The sequence below is a fragment of the Jaculus jaculus genome, chromosome 3 (assembly GCF_020740685.1).
Source record: "Jaculus jaculus isolate mJacJac1 chromosome 3, mJacJac1.mat.Y.cur, whole genome shotgun sequence".
NCBI classification, from domain to species: Eukaryota; Metazoa; Chordata; class Mammalia; order Rodentia; family Dipodidae; genus Jaculus; species Jaculus jaculus.
The window spans coordinates 27,885,938-27,897,839 of NC_059104.1; positions in this window are offsets into that span (position 1 = coordinate 27,885,938).

Below are 11,902 nucleotides of genomic sequence, written 5' to 3' on the forward strand. Positions count from 1 at the left end.
CCACCCATCTGATGAGGGTGAGCTCAAGCCCACAGGCTTGCTCCTCAAATAGGCACCACTTCCCAGCCCATCATATCCCAGTCTCCATACCCATACACTGTGATGGGCAGAGCAAAGGGCAAAAGGAATAACATGAAAAGTCGAAATAAATCTTACAATCGATGTCTCTAATCAAAACATAAAAGAGACATTAGGATCAAAATTCCAAAATGAAGTTATGAGTAATACAACCCTGACCAAGCAACTGGTAGAACTTGCAGAGAAGCAACAAAGGACTGATAATTATGTGAACACTGCCAACATTACACTAGACCTAATATATAAGAAAATGGAAAGGGTCCAAAGAAAGTTAAAGGATATGGAGAGTGGAAAAAAAAAAAAAAAGAGGGCATCAAAAATCAGCTGGCAATGCTAAATGAAAATGTAAATAAATGCAAGGATGAATTCCAAGAAGCATAAAGAAAATCAGAAAATGACGTGAAAAGGGAACTTGACAGAGGGATGGAAACTATACATAGAAAATTAGTAGAAACTACAAACTTAATTGAACAAGTCCAAAACTCTTTAGAAGCTTTCAAGAATAGAGTTAGCCCTGTGGAAGACAGAAACTCTATGTATAGTTTCCTCATTGTGAAATGGTGGAAAATGATATTCCAAGCAAATGGGAATAAGAAACAAGCAGGTATAGCTATACTAACACCAGATAAAATGGACTTCAAACCAAAAATATTAAAAAAAACAAAGAAGGCCACTTCCTACTGATCAAGTGAACAATACAGCAAGATTATATCATAGTCATAAATCTTTATGCACCAAACACAGGGGACACCACAATTCATAAAATAAAACCTACTTGATAATAAAACAGAAATAACCACCAACACCATAATAGTTGGGGACTTCAATACACCATTATCAGCAATAGATAGATCATCCAAACAGAAACTCAACAGGGAAGTAAGAGAGCTCAACAAAACCATGGAACCTTTAAACCTAATGGACATCTACAGAACATTCTACCCCAAATCCACAGAATATACATTCTTCTCAGGAGCCTATCAAACCTTCTCTAATATAGATCATATGCTGGGTCACGAAGCCTGACTCCATATATTCAAGAAGACTGACACAATTCCCTGCATGATAGCAAATCACAATGCTATATGGCTGAAAATTAACAGCAATCCCTTCAGCTCCTGGTAAATGAACAGCACACCTTTAAACAATAAATGGATAGTGGACAAAATGAAAAATGAAATTGCAAAATTTCTAGAAATGAGTTACAATGAAAACATATTGTACCAAAACTTATGGGACACAATGAAGGCAGTCTCAGGGGAAAAATCATAACCCTAAATGCCTTCATAACAAAGAAAGAGAGATCCCAAATTAATAGCTTAACCATCCACCTAAAGGCAATGGAAAAGTCAGAAGAATACAACCCAAAAGGCTCCAGACAGAAAGAAATAATTATGATCAGTGCAGAAATTAATGAATTGGAAACTAAGAAAACAATTAAGAAAATTGATGAAACAAAGAGCTGGTTATTTGAAAAAAGAAACAAGATTGACAAACCCCTGGCCAGTTTGATCAAGTCAAAAAAAAAAAAAAAAAAACAGATGGTTCAAGTAAACAAAATTAGAAATGGAAAAGGATAGATCACAGCAGACATAAGTGAAACTGGGAGAATAATCATGATTTACTTCAAAAACCTCTATCCCACAAAGCTGGATAACATGGAGGAAATGGATAAAATCCTGGAAATTCCTGGTAGATGGTATATTCTACCAAAGCTAAACTCAGAGCAGATTAATCTCCTAAACAAACCTATCACACTCATTGAGATGGAAAATGTAATAAAAATCCTCCCCAAAAGGAAGAGTCCAGGACCAGATGGCTTCTCAGCTGAATTCTGTCAAACCTTCATGGAAGAACTGAAACCAATCTTTCTCAAACTGTGCCACAAAATTGGAGAACAGGAAGATCTCCCCAACTCCTTCAATGAAGCTAGTGTCACCCTAGTACCAAAACCAGGCAGAGAAGCCACAAGAAAAGAAAACTACAGGCCTATCTCCCAAATGTGCTTAGACCCCAAAATCCTAAACAGAAACCTCACAAACCGAATCCAACAACACATCAAAAGCATTATGCACCTTACCTTGATTAATTGGGATTCATCCCAGGAACAGAGGGGTGGTTCAACATACAGAAATCTGTCAATGTAATACACCATATAAACAAGGTTAAACACAAAAACCACATGATCATTTCAATATATGCTGTAAAGGCCTTTGACAAAACTACAACATTACCTCATGATCAAAACATTGGAAAGAATTGGCCTGGTCAGTTTGCATCTTAACATAATAAAGCCTATATATAAAGCAACTAAAGCCCAAATAATACTTAATGGAGAGAGACTGGAGGAATTCCCATTGAGATCAGGAAGAAGACCAGGGTGTCCACACTCACCTCTACTCTTCAATATACTACTGGAAGTTCAAGCAATAAGACAGGAGAAAGAAATAAAGGGATACAATTTGGAAAGGAAGAAGTTAAGTTAGCTCTATTCACTGATGACATGATTGTATATGTAAGAGATCCAGGAGACTCCATCCCAAAACTCTTGAAAGTGACTAAGTCCTATAGAAAAGTAGCAGGATACAGAATCAGTGCACAAAGATCGGTAGCCTTTCTATATGCAAATGACAAACATACAGAAAAAGAAATATGTGACATTGTCCCATTTCAATAGAAACGAACAAACAAACAAAACTCCTTGGAATAACATTAGCCAAGGAAGTGAAAAATCTATACAATGAAAATATAAAAACACTCAGAAAATAAATTGAGGAGGACTTGATAAAATGGAAAGACCTACCATGCACCTGGATAGGCAGAGTTAACATTGTGAAAATGGCAATATAGAAACTCCTAGAAAAGCTGACTATAGTTACCAGTTGACCCAGTTATTGCCTTAGTACTCATGTACCCTAAATGCTCCAAGCCTCAGTCCAGAGAGGTTTGATCAACCATGTTTATACCTGCTCAATTTGCAACAGCTAAGAGTTGGAATCAATCCAGATGTCCATCATTAGACGAATGGATAACTAAGATGTCAAGTATCTACGTGATGGAATTTTACACAGCACTTAGGAAAAATGACACAATGAAATTTGAAGAAAAATGGTTGAACCTGGGTCAGATCATTCTCAGTGAACTCACCCAATTGGAGAAAGACAATCACCACATAGTCTCACTCATCTACAGCTCCTAACCTGAATCTACCCAAGATGCCAACGTACATAGCAAGCATCTCCAGGACTGAAACATATGGTGGGTGGAGAGGGAGGGAAAAATAAGGAAGGGGAGGGGGACACAAATCTGGATCCAAATGGCAATGGAACCATAAAATTCTACATCCTAAAAGACAGACCAAACGGTTGAACCTTCACCAGGCCCATAGAAGGGAACACCTGAGTCACAAGGCCCTGGAGAAGAGGGTATGATGAAGATATACTACTACTGCTGTTTCTCTGTCTCTCTTGCTCTCTCTCTCTCTCTCTTTCTCTCTCTCTCTCTCCCTCTCTCTCTCTCTCCCTCTTCTCTCTCACCACCCTATCTCTTTTATAATACTTTTATCTTTTTCTTCCCTCTCTTCTTGGGAGCTGACCTGTAAGTCCCAGAACCAGCAGGTGGCTATCATCCACAATGAGCTCTTGACCAGAGAGTGCTACAATATTTCCCAAAAGAAGAGAAATTTCTGTCAGAGTATTTGATGACCAAATAAAGGTTAGTGGTAAGGCCCTATGGCTGAAGACACCATATGCTGTTGGCATGTAACAAGGAGTGACATGGCTGGAAGCTGGAAGAGAGTCAGTCCCTGGACAGTTAGCACTCTAGTACCAGAAGGTGCTTCATGAGCAACTGAGGTAAACTGTCCATGCAACTCATGGTCTAACCTATTTACCAGCAAACAACTTGACATGATGCTCACACAAGTGCAATAGTGGTGCACGGCCAGAGTAGGAAAACAACTTCTCTTGATTTGGCTAACTGATCTGCTCAGTGGAATAGAACCCATAGCTAGAGCTGGGAAACAAGTCAGAACCAGATCCAAAAATGAGCCCCCATTCCATTATCAAGCTTCCACCAATTGTAGGCTAGGGCCCACACCTATTAAATTCTCTCTAAAAAATAATGGTTATCCCTTGGGCTGGAGAGATGGCTTAGCAGTTAAGCGCTTGCCTGTGAAGCCTAAGTACCCCGGTTCGAGGCTCGGTTCCCCAGGTCCCACGTTAGCCAGATGCACAAGGGGGCTCACGTGTCTGGAGTTCGTTTGCAGAGACTGGAAGCCCTGGAGCGCCCACTCTCTCCCTCTCCCTCTATCTGTCTTTCTCTCTGTGTCTGTTGCTCTCAAATAAATAAATAAATAAAAATACTTTAAAAATAATGGTTATCCCATTTATCTTGTGCTAATTTTACTCTCTGTCAGAGAACCTACTTCTCTTTTGCAGATGCACACAGACTCTAAGGAGAGAACCACCCCATCATACCTCAAAGAGCCACACCTGTAACCAAGAGTAATTGGGGAAACAAAGAAAAATACTGTTTTCTTCCTGAACCTGGTACCGGCATAAGAGTGAAGGAGATAAACACAGAGAACAATCAGCTCCTACCAAACCAGATATCTAGAGACACAGAGGCTTCAAAGACCTCATTACTGAAGCAGACCTAAAATGAACCCAACATGGCACAGGGATATTTACAGAAGATGCAGCAGAAAGAACGTTAGAGCCACACGTTGGGTAATGATACACAGAGACACTTCCTTCTACCCATAACTGATGGCTAACTCCCCAATGCATGAACCATATACCCCAACAAGAAGGGTTCATATGGAGGGGGGAGGACAGGCAGGAGGCTAACAATGGTACCAACTTGACTGTATTCACTGAGTACAAAACTAATAAAAAAAATTTACTAAGCAAAAAACATATAATCTAATTAAAATCCATGCAAATATCAAGCATCTCCAATAAATACTTTTCCAGAATTAAATATGTAATACAGGGCTCATTAATTTTCTTATGGCCATTGATGTCCAGGATTTCTATACATTGTGTAAATTCATGAATATAACATGTTCGATGTAAGACAAATTAGAAACAAATAAGATGATTTTTAAATAAATTTTTATTTTAAGTAAGGTTCATATATGAAAAGTGGTTTGCTCACTATACATTCTTTAGTCTTGTACAGTCACATATGCATTTTATCATGGCATTTATTGCCTTATAGTCTTCCTCAATAAAGGTTAGGCATTCATCAGTCTCTTGTTATTGCCTTGTAAATGATCTCATTCTATATTTTGGGCAACTTGGATTCTCAAAAAATTTGTAATAAGGTGTTGGGGTCTGTGTATTATGTTGCCATTATACGTTGAGTGGCTTATTATATTACAGTAATACTCCAGAGATTTCTATAAAATCTGAAAGTTGGTTTAAATGCATCAAATTTAGAGGTAGAATAATTGCAAAATCCATAACAATAATAGGATTATGTCAGTTGAAAAGAACATTATGCTAACTTCTGAAATATAATATGAAATATTTTATTTTTGTTAGATAATCCTAAATAAACTAATTGGTTACAATTCAATTGTTGACCTTGAAGTAGACTTTTTAGGTGAATATGAGTAAACTTAGTAAGATCACAATGTCACTAGTAGTTTAGAAAACTTAAATCAGTGACTTAAAGCTCATGACCTGGGTCATAGGGTTTTCTCTTATAATAACTGTGTAGGAAGTGAACATTTTCTAAGGGGAACATTGAGTATTTTCTTATTATTTCATCTTGAATACTGAATTTGAAAATTTAATTTGGATAGAACTGAAATATCCTTATGAGGAGTAGAAAAGTTTGTAAGTCAAGGTATAAGTCAAGGAAACACTATGTACTATGTTCAAGTAGATAGTATTTTTCAGCTCCAATTGTACATTAGGGTTGACATTTGAAAATAGAGAAAAGCAAGTTTACAAGGAAGGGCTTTTGGGAAATGAGGCTGAGCCTTCCAGGAAATCCAGATCAGAGAATGTACTTTTTTTTTTTCCCCCTCTAAATCCATGGAGGCCTGTAAAATACCTCCCTCCATAGATGCAGAAATAATATCTTAGTCTTCTTGAAAGAAAAGGTGTTATATCTTCTAATAAAATGGAAAGAGTGACAAGGCTAAGAAGTTTCTGCTTCACAAAGCTGTGTATGAAAATCTTAATGTGTAATGACAATACCATACATAACATTCTGATATGTGGGGTGTGGAGGAAGGTTTGCTCAGAACCTCAAGGACTGAACTTTTAGAAGTGTTATTATGCAGTAACAGACCATATTATTCAAAGAAACCAAAATAACTTAAAGTAGATGAGGCCTGCCTAAAGCCAGAAATGAGAATGAGAGAAAAAGGATAAAAGAGAAAGAGGGAAAGAAGTTACAGAAAGAAGGAGCAATGGTGAGAGGGAAAGGAGGCTGTAACATTCATTACTTATCTTTTAAATAGCAGTGATAAAGAGCAAGTTAAGCATTTGTTGAAAACAGAAACAGGAATAAGTAGCTCAGCTACTTTAATATGAGTTGTCTCATTCATATTGGATAATGGAGAGAGATGTAACTTCCAGATGGCTAAAAAAAATGGAGTAATCCATTTCTTATTCTTTTTAATGTAAGACATTGCATAATTTTAGTATATAACAGAAAGTATAATAGAAACAATATTAGCCCTTATTGTCCACTTAAAGTATATAGGAAACATGAAAGGAGAAAAAAATAGCCTAAAATTTGAACATCATAGGGGAGATTATAAGCATTTCATAAATCAATGTATCCACTATAATTCAACCAGAAATATCTTATGTGATGTAAAGATTTTTGAATTATATTGAGGAAAGGATTTCAAGAGTCTGAAAATAAAAGTTTTAAAAACCAGCAGAATATTTCAGATGCTTTTATAAGTGTATCTGGGAGCCAGATTGGACTTTGTACTTCACTTCAGTATACTCCTTACATTCAATAAGTAAAGGGAAGTTTTTGAGGCTCAGTCAGTGAAATATAGCCCTATGATCAGAGTGCAAGGAAAGGAAATGTACTTCAGCAATAATTGGAAGAACCCATGAAGAGTGGATAGAAAAAAAACAAATGTAAATATTGTTTAAGTGAGGCTTGCTTGATCATTGTAATATAGTTGTGGAAGAATGAAAGATAGATGCAAGAAATAAAGAAGGAATAATTCTCAACATTTTTCAGCAATTTAAAGTTAGTAATATAAAAGGGTTGAATATACCTGGTGTGGTGGCGTACACCTTTAATCCCAGCATTCGGAAGGCAGAGGTAGTAGGATCTTTATAAATTCGAGGCCACCCTGAGGTTACATAGTTAATTCCAGGTCAGCCTGGGCCAGAGTGAGACACTATCTTGAATAAAAACAAATAAATAAATATGGGATGAATATGAAGAAGTCACAGACATAGCTTGAATCTTGAGTATTATTGCCTTGATACATGGAATACAAAAGAAAGAGATTTATTTGTTTGGTATGGAAGGAAATGGTTTATTTTTCTAGACTATGTTTGCTGTCATTCACAGATTCTTCAATATATACAAGAATACACTTGTAAGTCAATGTAAAAATAGTATATAGTCCTAAAATAGCATAATATTGATCAGTGCTATTTATATGATAGCTTGTTTCATTCTATTTGTTGTTATGACTTTGCTTTATTTGTACAAACTAACACACAAACACACACACACACACACACACACACACACACACACACACACACATATATATATATATATATATATATATATATATATATATATATATACATATGATGTTCAAAAATCTAAAATTTAGATATTATGTTTATCCTCCTACAACTCATCCCAAAAAGGAAAATCAAACCTTCTGGCTAAACACTAATATAATTTCTCTCCTTAAGTAAACAGACACAGTGCTATTGTTTATGTTTTATAAGCAAAGCCTAGCAGAATAGTATCTGAAAATGAAAGCCAGACAATAAATTCCGAGATCCTATTTTGTCAAGAAGACAAAATATGACCATATAGATAATCACATCTACTTCTATTTACATAAAAATTGCTTTCTGAATATTTCAATAAATTTTCCTTTCTTGGGCTGGAGATGTGGTTTAGCAGTTAAGGTGTTTGCATGTAAAGCCAAAGGACACAGGTTTGATTCCCCAGTACCACGTAAGCCAGATGCTCAAGGGGCACATGCATCTGGAGATCATTAGCAGTGGCTAGAGACCCTGCCCCCCCCCATTATCTCTCTTTCTCCTCTATCTCTCTCTCTCTCTCTCTCTCTCTCTCTCTGCTTGAAAATAAATAAAATAAAATAAAAAAAATCTTTAGAAAATAAATTTCCTTTTCTTTATAATGTATGTAGGATACAATGAGTAATGACTATGCAGAATTTCAGTCTGATTATCATTTAGTACTAAGTAAAAGTAAGTATATAAATATGTAAATACTAAGTAGATTCTCTTTTCAAAATTGTAGCCTTTATCATGTGTTCATATATGTGTGAATGTGTGTGTTTGTGTGAGTGTACAGTGTGTGTGGATGTGTCTGTGTGTGTGTGTGTGCGTGCAAGTATATGTACATGGAAGTCAAAGGTCGACCTTTGTTGCCAGTCCTCAGGAATGCTGTCTAGGTTTTACTTTGGTTACTCAGAGTATTCTGTTGGTTTAGGGATCATCAATTAGGTTAGACTGCTGGCCAATGGACCCTAGGGATCCTCTGCTTCTACCACCTCGGCCCTGAGACTGTAAGCATATAGCACCCAGCTTTTCAATTCCGTCGTTTGTTGATTTACACATTTGGTATTTTTTAATATTTTATTTTTATTTATTTGAGAGAGAGAAAGACAGATACAGAAATAGGCAGGTACAGAGAGAGAGAGAGAAAGAGAATGGGTGTGCTAGGGTCTCCAGCCACTGCAAATGAACTCCAGATGTTTGTGCCCCCTTGTCCATCTGGCTTACCTGGGTTCAGGGAAGTTGAATTTGAGTCCTTTGGCTTTGCAGGCAAGCACATTAACCACTAAGCCATCGCTCCAGCCCCTATATCTTGTAATTTTTAACATTTTATTTATTTATTTGCCAAGAGGGAGATAGAGAGAGAGAGAGATTAAGTGGGGCATGCCAGGGCCTCCTGCCACTGCCAAAGAACTCCAGCTGCATGTCCCAATTTGTGCATCTGCCCTTACTGAGGAATTGAACCTAGGCCAATAGACTTTGCAAGGAAGTGCCTTCAACCACTGAGCATTCTCTCCAGCCCTTTTGTAGATATTTCAATTATATAAATGTTGTTGTTAGAGTATTGATTTTCTTTAAGATATACGCATATAATATAAACTATGGTGAATTTTCATTAATGTTATTTTTTTTCTTATACTTGAAAGAATAAAATACTTGGCTCTTCTAGGATTAGGCTAAAAAACAATCTAGTAGATGCATATCTCACACTCACATGCAAATTGTTAATATACACTTTAGGTAGTTATATAATGAGTTATTCAAACAATAAATGAATTGTGATTATGTTACCTAAGCACATAAGGCTAAAATTATGAAATATGTCACTGTTACTAGATTTGTAACACACTGCATATGATATACAAAGGATAATATCATATCTAGGAAATTGGTTCATGAGGGGTAATGTCTATTAAATTAATATTAAGACTAAAATAAAATGTAAGGAATTATAATTTAAGAAAACACTATGAAGGTATAAATATGCCTTTGCTGTCAATAACCACAAAATGACATTGACAATACAAAATGTTGCCTCTAAGATGGAGGTGATGATTTGAGTAGATGTAAAATATGCCAATAAATTATTATTCTAGTATAAGACAAGCTGTGGGGTCTACAGCCCACCTGAGCTATGGCTGCATGGTTGTCCAGTGACAAGGGAAAACTTGCAACTTTGGTATGAGAGATACAAGGTCTAAGTTAAATTAATAATGAGGGGCATACTTTCACTTATCAGAAGTATAACAGAGAAGGATTTGGTAACATGCAGTTCTATGAGGAGCAGGTAACATTCTACCTGCTCCACACTGTGCTCAATGACAGGCATACATCCAGAAAGCACCAACTGTAGAAATAGCATCCTTTCTGCCAGGGAATACCACTGCTTGCTGTAGGGAGGGATGTGTAATTTAGGCTGCTCAAGCAGTGACATTGTTAATTTGTTCTGCCCCTTGTATGGTCTGCCTTCCAAGGAAAACTGACAGCACCCATGCAGGAAAACAGTTGCTCTTTACAGATAAAGCCAGTTTTCTCAATTGTCAACACTCTGGGTGGGGGTTTCCTGTTCTTCCCTATAGCATTTGACACAGATTCCTGGGCTCATTATTTTTCTTTCTACTACTTCCTAAGGAACAGAATGGCACATGTCAGTTCCAGAGCATTTCATGTCCTACTTTTCTTAAGGATCATACTCAAGCTATTAGGCTCTAATATACAAATGGCAGCAGCAGGGAATGGGGAGAAGGAAAAATAGAGAATTGTCACTCAAAAAGAACTTTATCTGAAAAGAATTTTGATGAAGGATTGTAAGATGAAGTACAAAAAATATTTGAGCAATTGTCTCGTATAAAGCAGCTATTTCCAAAACTGATTCACTCCCAATCACTTGGGGCAATATTTAAAATACAGGTTTTCTGACAACAAATCATATCTCCTAAAGTCAACTCCAGTATTGAAAATATTGGATTCCCTAGAATAATTAGTACAGGCTTATTTTTAAAAATCCAGAAGTAGCAAAAATTATTAAAATTATAGTGATTTTTAAAGATTTTATAAATATAATTATGAATAAAATGTGCCTAATTTATGGAGAAGTAAGTGAATTAATGGAATATAATTAACAAATTATGAGATTATTATAATTGAATAAATGAAAGATGGTAAATGATTGCTCTTTAAACCTAGTTATCTTATTTAAATAAGGAAATTCCAACCATTTTGAAAGTGAAATTAAATGGATACTAACTACAAGAGTGATGAACAGAGTGTAAAGGTGATAGCCAACACAAATGATAACCTATAAATCTTTTTTTTCCTTAAAATTTTAACATTTAAAGATTACAAGTGTTTATGGTGTACAGTATAACTTTTTGTTTTGTTTTGTTTTGCAAGGTAGGGTCTAGCTCTAGTCCAGGCTGACCTGAAATTCACTATGTGGTCTCAGGGGGGCTTGAACTCATGGTGATCCTCCTACCTCTGCTTCCCAAGTGCTGGGATTAAAGGCATGTGCTGCCATGCCAGACCATTAAAGCTTTTTGTTATATGCTCTTTATGGTGAATAGCATGATGTTTTGATCTACAATAACATGGTAAAATGATTAAATCAGATAAATGAACATATTATTGCTTCCTTTCCTTATGGTTTGCCAGGAAACATTTAAAATGTACCCATAGTAATTTCCAAGTATTCAATATATTATTAACTAAGAGCCATATTGTACAACATATGTAAGCATATTATTTCTGTTGAAGTGAAATTTTATAAACTTTGGCAAACATATACAGCCCTCTCGTCCTCAGGAAACTTCTATTCCACTTTTAAAATGAGGATGTTCTGTTACTTGCAGCACTGTGTTTCACCCTGGAAGACAGTATTCTAAGTGACCTGAGCCTGGCACAGAAAGTCTAATTCTGCATGATCTCACTTCTATGTGAAATCTCAAGATGAATACACAGAAGCAGAGAATAAAGTAGTAGTTATCAAGAGAAATAGTAATTACATTCTGAAACAAGGCTAATAGAATGGGATCATATTTGAAGTTTGCAGTAATATATTTGGTAATGAC